The sequence below is a fragment of the Odocoileus virginianus genome, chromosome 2 (genome assembly GCF_023699985.2).
Source record: "Odocoileus virginianus isolate 20LAN1187 ecotype Illinois chromosome 2, Ovbor_1.2, whole genome shotgun sequence".
NCBI classification, from domain to species: Eukaryota; Metazoa; Chordata; class Mammalia; order Artiodactyla; family Cervidae; genus Odocoileus; species Odocoileus virginianus.
In genome coordinates this window covers 59,362,500-59,372,158 of record NC_069675.1, presented here as the reverse complement: position 1 = coordinate 59,372,158, position 9,659 = coordinate 59,362,500, and the positions used below count along the sequence as shown (strand labels likewise).

General features: G+C 40.5%; 1 protein-coding gene across 1 annotated transcript in view; it reads left to right on the top strand.

Annotated features, from left to right (window-relative positions):
• Positions 1-1,119: 1,119 nt before the first annotated feature.
• The window catches only part of PELI1 (pellino E3 ubiquitin protein ligase 1), a 53,861-nt gene continuing 45,321 nt past the window's right edge, over positions 1,120-9,659 (top strand). Inside the window, exon 1 of the mRNA XM_020916213.2 lies at positions 1,120-1,208. The gene's annotated coding sequence lies outside the window, so the exon portion shown is untranslated. The remainder of the gene's footprint in view (positions 1,209-9,659) is intronic.

The window sequence follows — 9,659 nt, the reverse complement described above, 5'->3', positions numbered from 1 at the left end:
GATATAGTGATCTTAACCTTGAGCTTAACCTTTGCTGGCCTTAAAGTTGGATGTGACTGAGTGAAGAAATGATGGGAATCTAAGCGTGGTGATGTTCCTAACCCTTTTATAACCTAATTAATTAAGATATCGAAAGCAACTGATGGCTCAGATGGTAAAGAATCTGCAATGCAGAAGCCCTGGGTTCCACCTCTGGGTCAGGAAGATTCCCCTGGAGAAAGGACCGGCTACCCAATCCAGTATTCTTGCCTGGAGAATCCCAAGGAGCTTGGAGGGGCTACATTCCTTGGGGTCACAAAGAATCCGACATGACTGAACGACTAACACCTTTCTACAAGTCTTAGGTTAAAGAACAAACAAACAAAGAACCTTAAATTTAAGGCAGAGAGGATACATTTGCGGGAGGGGAGGGAAATGGGTATTTGTGATCCCGAATTTATGGGATAAAATTAAGCAGCAGGGAAGACCGAGATATGGTGAGGAAGTCAGATTTCACTGGGCACTTGGCGTGATGAGGCTAGAAGCTGGGGGTGGAGCGAAGTAAAAGGACTAGCCAAAAGTGGGATCCCTAACAGTACCATAATACAAGGAGGGCCTTGTTCAGTCAGCAGCCTCGCTTAACACGTTCCCTTCCTTAGAGTGTCGGTAACCATAGTAACAGTAGGACCGAGCCGCCCCCCACCCCGCCCCCGCTCCCCAGCATGCGCAGTGCCTAGCGAACGCAGACGCGTCCTCAACAATGTACATCTTTTTTCTTGAGGAGAACTACAACTCCCAAGAGACAGCTCGGCGCCGCCGCACCGCCTCCCGCTGTGGCCCTGCCCCGTCTCCTCCCTCCAGTCCCGCCTTCCCGCTAGTCCCCTCCCCTCCCTCCGAGCGTGGGTCAGAGACCCAGAGGCGGTGGAACCGTCGGGGGGCGCCGCCGCCGCCGCCTCCAGCAGCAGCACCAGCCTCGCCGCGCTTTCGGATTTGCCTCGAGCCCTCCCGGAGCGCATCACAAAGCGGATCCCGCGGCTCTTCCTCCGCCCGCGGCTTCTCCAGCGTTCGGCTCCGCGGCCAACTTCCCCTCGCTGGGCTCGGCCGGCTGGCGAGCAAGGCGGCGGCGGAACGCCGGGCTGTCTGTTCGCGATCCGCGCGCACGCACACTTCTCCCCCCTCGCTCCGGTTGTCGGGGCCGTGCTGGGATTCCGGCCACCAGCAGTTGTCCGGTGAGTGTGGCCGCAGGAGGGGTCGCGGCGGGGCCACCGAGGGGTGCGGGCCAGGCAGGCGCGCAACTTCCTCAGTGGCTTGCCCGGCCGGCCGGCCGGCCGGCTCTCCCCTCCCGCCTGCGCGCTCCCGCGCCGGAGGCGGCCGGGAGCGGAGTTTGCGGCGCCGGCATCCCGCGCCCTCGCAGGAGGAAGCGCCTTTGTCAGGAGCCGGCCCGGCGCGCCCTCCCCCTCTGCCTGGGAGCGGGCGCGCGGGTGGCCAAGTCCGAGCCCCGCGCTCGGGGCCGGGTCGCCAGCTGCCGGAGGGGAGCTCCGCGGGGGCGGGAAGCGAGACCGAAACCAAAGGGAAACAAAAGGGGTCGTGGGCTTTTCTTTTGTTTGTGCGACACTGATAACTTCTTTTTCCTTTCCTTACATAACACAGACTTCCAAGTTAGTCATTCTTTTTATTATGATTATTGTCATCATCTCTGCGTGTCCCTCGCGTTTCCTTTCATCTCTGGATCTCAGAGCACTTAAAAACACTAATTAATTACACCTCCGGGGCCCCGACGAAACAAGTTAATAAGCCCGTTTCTGTAAGTGGGTAAACTGAGGTCCAGAGGAGCTCTCTAATTGATGGATACGCTTGCTCCTCCACCGCACCTGGTGTCTGAAGACCTGAAAGCATTTATGAGTAAAAACTCGTTCTCCAGTGCCCCGTGGAAAAGTTAAAGATGTTCCTTTTACTTACAGGCTAACTAAAGTCTAAAAGAGGTCGGGGTACTTGTTAGGTAGTTCAGACAATAACTCTTCTTACATAGTGTTTGAATTTTAACCTCAAAAGTCTCTTGAAAAATGCCCGGAGTGGGGAAAATACTGTGATCATAAACTCACCTCACCCATCTACTTTTATTTTTTGTGTATGTAGGTTTCTTACAAGGCAGACGAGCAGGGATGGGGGATGGGGGATGGGAGGACAGAGACTTTTTAACGTAGGCTTCACAGATTTTAAGCACTGCACACAAGGAAATGTGTCTTGGTTTTAATAGCGCCAACAGCCTCCCCATCGTTTAGTCATCAGATAATTGAGTGAGCGCTTTATCCATAAGGTGCTGGTTGTGCTAAGAACTGAAGCTTTAAATATACGAAAAGGTCATCTATTTGTTTTGGTTCAAAGACGGTGTACTTCTCTTAGTCTGCAGAATGTTGTTTTGTTTTCATAGCAGCTGATCTTTTGTTTAAGAACTGGCTTTGTCTTTTTCTACCTTGAGTATGGGTTACCTTCATAATTGAGCAGAAAGGTTAGAGTGTTTTTGTTGTTATTTACTTTGCATAGTAGTGTGAATTTATAGATTTTTGAATTGTGGAGAAGGTTCAATTTCTCCAGTTTTTGTTTCAGTTTATGGCGTTTTCTTTGTAACTAACAAAGAGAAAATGTTCTCCCAGAGTGATCAGATTTATATCTTTCAGAACATTGTCCTTCTTGTACAAATACAGCATATAAATTCCTTATGTTTTTTATTCGTACCATCAACCTCTTGTGGAGGAAGATAATTCTGAGGACAAGTTTATTTTGGTAGTTGACCCAAACTAGAAGGTACTGCAAATTTAAATCAAGCATTATTTCTACTAGTTATTTCCTGAGGTGAATAATGATCAGAACTGTAGTAACAAGACTTTTTCTTATCCACAATTCTCTTGAATTTAATTTTGTACTTTATAGTTGCCCCTAGATTTTAGATTCTGGTGATTCCATCAGAAAAGGGAAGGATGTTCTCATTTTGATATTTTCCCCCAGTCTTCTAACCTGTTCTCTTTCTGTAGTGTCTTGAAAGAGATCGTGACTTTAAAACAGTTGAAAAATAGAACAGTTAAGTGTATGGAAAGATGCATGTAGTGAAGTGGCTATAATACTAAATCTAATAAATTTAAGACTTTTAAAGAGAAAACTGTCACCTAGATTTTTATTAATAATACAGAAGTGCTGTCATATAATAATAGTGATGTTTATTGACTTTAAAAAAGAAAAAGAGATCCTGGGAATTGTCTCTTCGTGGAAGATTTGGGGGCAGGGAGAAATCTGTGCTCTCCTTAATATTTTCATTGAAGTGACCTTACAGTCGGTTAAGTTGAACTTTTTCTACAGCGTTTACAAACCAGATTTACCAGAGGCATTTATTTGAACTTTAAGAAAGCTACTAACACAATGTCTGCTCAGTCACTGGAGTCCAAAGGCAGAAGTTAGTGTTGACTGTCAAAAGGCTGGCATTGCAGGTTTCCTAGTTTCTTTGGAACCCTTTAAAGGAAATGACTGAAAAGCACAGGGCAGGGAACTGAGTCTAGTACTGCTGAATGCTGCTGAGCCAAGTTTCAAGTGGAAGCCTAAATATGTTTCCATCCGTCTTTGTTTCAGCTTCCTTTCAGGTTGTCAGAATGTCACTTCTCTATGAAGAGTTCTGTGAATTCAGAATATGCCTTATTGTGGTTGTCCATTAGGTCAGATGATAAGGACTGTTGTAGTCGTGCTCTGTGAAGAACTGTTTTCAGACAGAAGCTTCTGTAGCTAAGAAGAGATTTTAATCTGGAAGACTTTGAAAACTAACATTCTCACATAATACGCCTTATCATGGCACGTCAGTAGAGACCTTTTCTCATATTTATTGAATCAGAAAGACGTATATGGATTATTTTGTTACGTCTTTTAATTGTGTATATGAAAACATAATGACAAGCACATGATGGGACTGAGAGGTGGTGCTAGAAGTTTCTTTGGAAAAATCATGCTCTTCCATGAAGTTACATTTGTGTCTTTTAATTGAGGAGAATAAAAAAATTCAAAAGCCAGTAGAAAGAAGAAAGAAAATCGGTAGAATGAAGGAAACCTGATGAAGATATTTTTAAAGAGTACAGTATTACAGATTCCTGGCAACAGTATGTAAGGGACAAAATTCTAGCTAAAGTCAGTAAACAGTGAATTTCATTTAGCACTTTCTGTTTATAGATCTCTAGCCATGTTTTCCAGATTCCCTCTAAATATATCACATAGGAAATGTAAATAGAAATCATTCCTTCAAGGGATTTGAGTTGTTAGGAGGTTTTTGTTTTTTTTTTCAACACTCATGGTAATGGGGGTTTATTGGTTTTCTTTGTTAAAGTTCGACCTCTGTTAGAGAACAGTTTCCCCCAGACTAATGTGTAGGAACCTCAATGCAAGAAATATTGGACACTGAAAGAACTAGATATAATTTCAGGTTGTATCACTAGCTTTTAGATGTGTGTGTGTGTGTGTGTGTGTGTGTGTATTCTCTTGAAAGATCAGTTCTAATAATTGTTCCTTCCAGAGGTTGAAAATAATTGCATTGTAGTAGGTCTTACATAGTTTTTGTTTTTGCTGAATGAATTTGCAAGATAAAGGGAAAGCACAAGATTTCTTTAGTCAGAGAATTTATTTCATTTTAAATAGAAGTAACTAATTGAAACATGAACATCTGATTGAAGCCCTTCAATTAGCATAGCTTTCTTCAGAAATAAACTCAAAGGGAAAGAGCTTCATCAGGTACTTTAAAAAAACTGAATTGCAAATGAGTCTAAGAAGACCTGGTTATTTTTTCAGAATGTTGAACATGTTTTAGATATTTTGCTACGATAAACTCCGTTTCAGAGAAATAGAGTTCTACAATTACTCCTTCTGTCACCTCCGTAATACTTTTTTACACTTCATAATACCATTTACAGAAAATAGAATATGTTGCTGATGCCTATGAAAAAATCCTGACATTTGTCATCCTCCAGTTAATCGTGACCATCCATGTAGTTAAAAAAAAGTTTTTAATTGAATACACATGTAATTTACTTATTTACTTCCTTTTTGAGGAGTTTATTGCTGGTCTTTTATTTTATAATGTACCTCTTGGGATGTTACTACTTCTAAAAATATATAGTACCCCCTCTCAGTTTCCCACCATGTTCTGCAGTTTCTCCTATTAACTTTTTGGCTTCAATTTGCTTTTCCCCCTAAATTGTCTAAAATGAGCTAAGAAATGTTGAAACATACTTGACAAGAAATACAGTCAGTAATTTATTATGCTAAGCTTCAGCTAAATTTCAAAATACAAATTTTGTTGGATCTATTTTGGAGATAGAAATTTACTTACTTTAAAGGTGGCAGATATAGCTAGTAGACTTCAACTTGGGCACCAAATCTGATTGCCTGGTGGTGACTGCCTAGAGTGCCATGTAGAAAACATGGAGTCCTGGTTCAGACTCAGCAGGACAGAGTGCTGTGATTAGCAGTTTCTGCTGTGCACTTTTGGCATGAATGCCAAATATTCATTTAATGTTTTTTGGAGGCCTTTTATGTGTTAGGCATTGGTCTAAATGCTAATAGCACACAAACTAAAATCTCTGCCTTATGGTGTTTACATTTTAGTAATGATGCAGACAATAAAATAAACAAATAAAATATTTTGTGTTTTAATGACAAATGGCCTGGATTCTTTTAAGCAATAAATAGCAAGAAATCAGAGGGAGGGGTAATATAACTTTAAAAGCGAGTCACGGGTCATATCCATCAAATGCATTGTATGGTCCTTAGATCCTGCTTTGAGCAAACTAACTGTAAAAGACATTGATGAAAAATTTGGGAAATTTGGACACTGGCATATTTAATAACAAGGAATTGTCGGTTTTTAGGGTGTAATGTATTTAACATGTAATGTAATTTTAAAACAAGAGCCTTACCTTTTGGAGATAGATATTTATGAATTAAAATATGATATCCAAAGTTTTTACTTTAAAATAATTTGGAGGAGAGAGGAGAATAGATGAAACAGTATTGGCTACGTATTGAAAGTTGTTGAAACTGGATAATGGACACATGAGATTTCTTACTTTCTACTTCTGTGTATGTTTGAAAATTTCTGTAATTAACAGTTTCACACACACACACGCATGCACATATACATAAAGCAGAAAGGGAGAAGAGGGGATATATAGGTTGGGAGTGCAGAGGTAATAATTATTTGAGTAAAGACCTGAAGGAGTTGAAAGCAAAAGCCTTGGAGCTAATTTTGGGGCGGGACATTCCAGGTGGAGGGAAGAGCAATTACAGTGACTCTGAGGTTGAAGTTTGATTGTAAGGCAAGAAATTACAAGAAAATCAGTGTGTCTGGGTTAGCGTGAGAGAGAATAGCAGGGGATAGTCAGAAATACGGGGCTTCCCAGGTGGCACTAGTGATAAAGAACCCACCTGCCAATGCAGGAAACTTAAGAGACATGGGTTCAGTCCCTGGGTCAGGAAGATGCCCTGGAGGAGGGCATGGCAACCCACTTCAGTATTCTTGCCTAGAAAATCCCATGGACGGAAGTGTCTGGTGGGCTATAGTCCTTAGAGTGGCAAAGAGTCAGACATGACTGAAGCAACTTAGCAGCAGCAGCAGTCAGAAATGCAAATGGAGGGTAGAGGAGACCAACTTGTATAGGACTTGGTTGCCCATCCTTCCTTTAGAGTAAGGATATTTATTTTATACACTTATCTAAAATAAGTCTTTAGCCACCCTGGGAGCTATGCACTTATTTCAACAATACAGCTGCTGCTAAGTCGCTTCAGTGGTGTCCAACTCTGTGTGACCCCGTTGACAACAGCCTACGAGGCTCCTCCGTCTCTGGGATTCTCCAGGCAAGAATATTGGAGTGGGTTGCTATTTCCTTCTCCAAAGTATACATGCATGCTAAGTTGCTTTAGTAGTGTCTGACTCTGTGCAACCCCATAGACGGCAGCCCACCAGGCTCCTCTGTCCACAGGACACTCTAGGCAAGAATACTGGAGCGGATTGCCATTTCCTTCTCCATCAACAATACTAGCATTACTCAAATATTTTTGGAACTTTTAAAGAATTGCCTTCTAAGCCAATTTAAGAGCCACACATGAAAATAGCTCATTACTTTCTATTTACTCCTTGTTTTTTAAGGAAAAAGGGGGTATTAGCTACATGGTGTCTCATTTTATTTATCAGATATGACTCAGAAAGGATTTTAACAGAAAGAAAATAGGAAATAACTTCAGGCTATTTGTGAATATCAGATCTACTCAAAGAAGGCCATTATTGTTTCTGAAAATCAGATCTACTCATAGACTAAAGAGGAGTTTTAATAATGTCCTAGACAATTGTAGCATCATTTAGAACAAGGATATAACCTTTGAGAATGACTAACATGAAAGAGACTATACTCATTTGGATATTTAATTTCTGTCTCATACATGAAAACACATAACATACACACAAGACCATGCATATTTCTTAATACTTAAGTATTCGAAACAGTCATTGCTGAGAAGTTTTGTGTCATGCATCCACAATGGAAGCGATGGCATTTATCATCAGAATGAAACTGTATAACTTTCTTGTTGCTATGGCATACACTTGGAATTGAAAGACTAGCATTCGTTTAGTGTTAGGAATTTGGCTTTCAAGTCTTCTTGTGTTCATGTTTCAGATCTCAGATTAGAAGTTGTTTCAAGAACATGCTGATTTCCCATGAAGAACTCTTTTTAACTCTTTATTAAAATTACAGAAAAATCAGACCCTCTATCCTCCAAGTGTTTGAAAGCTCCCCTTCCCCGAAAAAAAAGCTCCATCAATAGGAGTTTTTTTAAACCATCTACTTATAGGACAATGTAAAGATTATTAGTTTTGAAAATTTTTATACTAGTTCATTTTTTGAATAGGAATGTTTTTCAACCCGAGAAACTTAACATTTGAATGCTTTTTAGTAACATTGAATAAAGAAAATATCCTTTTTCTAGTCAATTATGCATAATAAGAAGGTACAGTATTTTCTTTAACCAATAATACGATATGTAGATCTCTACAAGGAGATCAAACTAGTCAGTCCTGAAGGAAATCAACCCTGGAGGAATGAAGCTGAAGCTGAGGCTCCAGTACTTGGACCACCTGATGGGAAGAGCTGACTCATTGGAAGAGACCCCGATGCTGGGAAAGAGTGAAGGCAAATGGAGAAGAGGGTGGCAGAGGATAAGGTGGCTAGATAGCATCACCAAACTCAATGGATGTAAGTTTGAGCAAACTCTGGGAGATGGGGACAGGGAAACCCGGTGTGCTACATGGGTTCGCAGAGAGTCAGACATGACAGCGACTGAACAATAGCAACAAACATAGAAATTAATGGAATTAAGTAGAATTTATGAAATTTTATTATATAATAGGTTACTAACAGTGACCACTAAGCACATAAATACGTAACTGTATAAGGAATACTTTAACCAAGATTCCTATTTTTCAGAAAATTGTTAGGAATCTAGTTCTTTAATTCACTCAAGAGTTTTTGTCCTTTTGGTGGATAGATAGGTAGATAGCCAGATCCTTTCTTCATATACTGCACATACTGTTAGGATTAAGCTGCTTGGCTAGATTATTTAATGTGTTTTAAACACTATCCTTTGAGCATGGAACATAGGCCATGTTTAATTTTGGGGCTTTCCAGTAACTCTGGAAGTCTTTAACAAACTATCTTTGATTCACCTGTGAAATAAAAGTGGTGGTAGTTTTTTGGGAAGGACTTTGAAATTCTAAGAGGTGACTGTACTTGAGATAACAGTCAGTCTTTTAATTTGGTGGTAGGATTATCAAGCTGTTTTCTCATTTCCATTTTTTTGTGGAATAAATAACTTATGAAGGAGGAGAAAGAGAAAGAGGGAAAAGGGAGAGAGCAGGAGAAAGGAGGAAAGAAAAAAATTGGCTCTCACACAATAGTAACCATGACCAGATAGACCTAGTAATTTGGATCTACTTAAGTGTTCATGACCTAATGAGCTAAGATTCAAACTTACAAATTCAGTAAAGAGTAGTGATAAGAATACAGCTTCTCTTTATTTATTTATTTATTTATTTATTTTTGCTTTATTTTTTCATTTATTTATATTTTAACTCATTTTCCGAAGTAAAATCAAGAATACAGCTTCTCTTTAAAGGAAAAAAGTTGCTTTGCAACAGAGCCATGTTATATTTCACATTGACTTGAACATTATGACCATGATAAAGCCTGTATTTTCATTTTGGAGTGAACAATGATGATGGCGATTAACAATAGTTTATAGAGTTATATGAAAATTCGGTCTATTACTTGAGCTCTGTTAATGGTTGCAGCATCAGGTTCCAGGTTATTCTATTCACCTTGTGTGTTGCAAATACTCATATTCCACCTCTCTGACTTCATCTCTCTCTCCTGCTCATCTCTCCACTCTGCCCCGGCTCTGTTTATCTTCCTTCCCCAGCTTTAGTAGAGCCCATTGCTCTTCCACATTTTTTTCTGCCATTTTTTATACTTATAAAGTGGATTTGGAATGAATTAAGGGCCTAAAGGAAGTGACATGTAGATGGCGAGTGTGGTACTTTTCCTATGTCTCATACCTAGTTAGCTTCTTTTTATCTTTTCTTGCCCTTTTTATGGTGT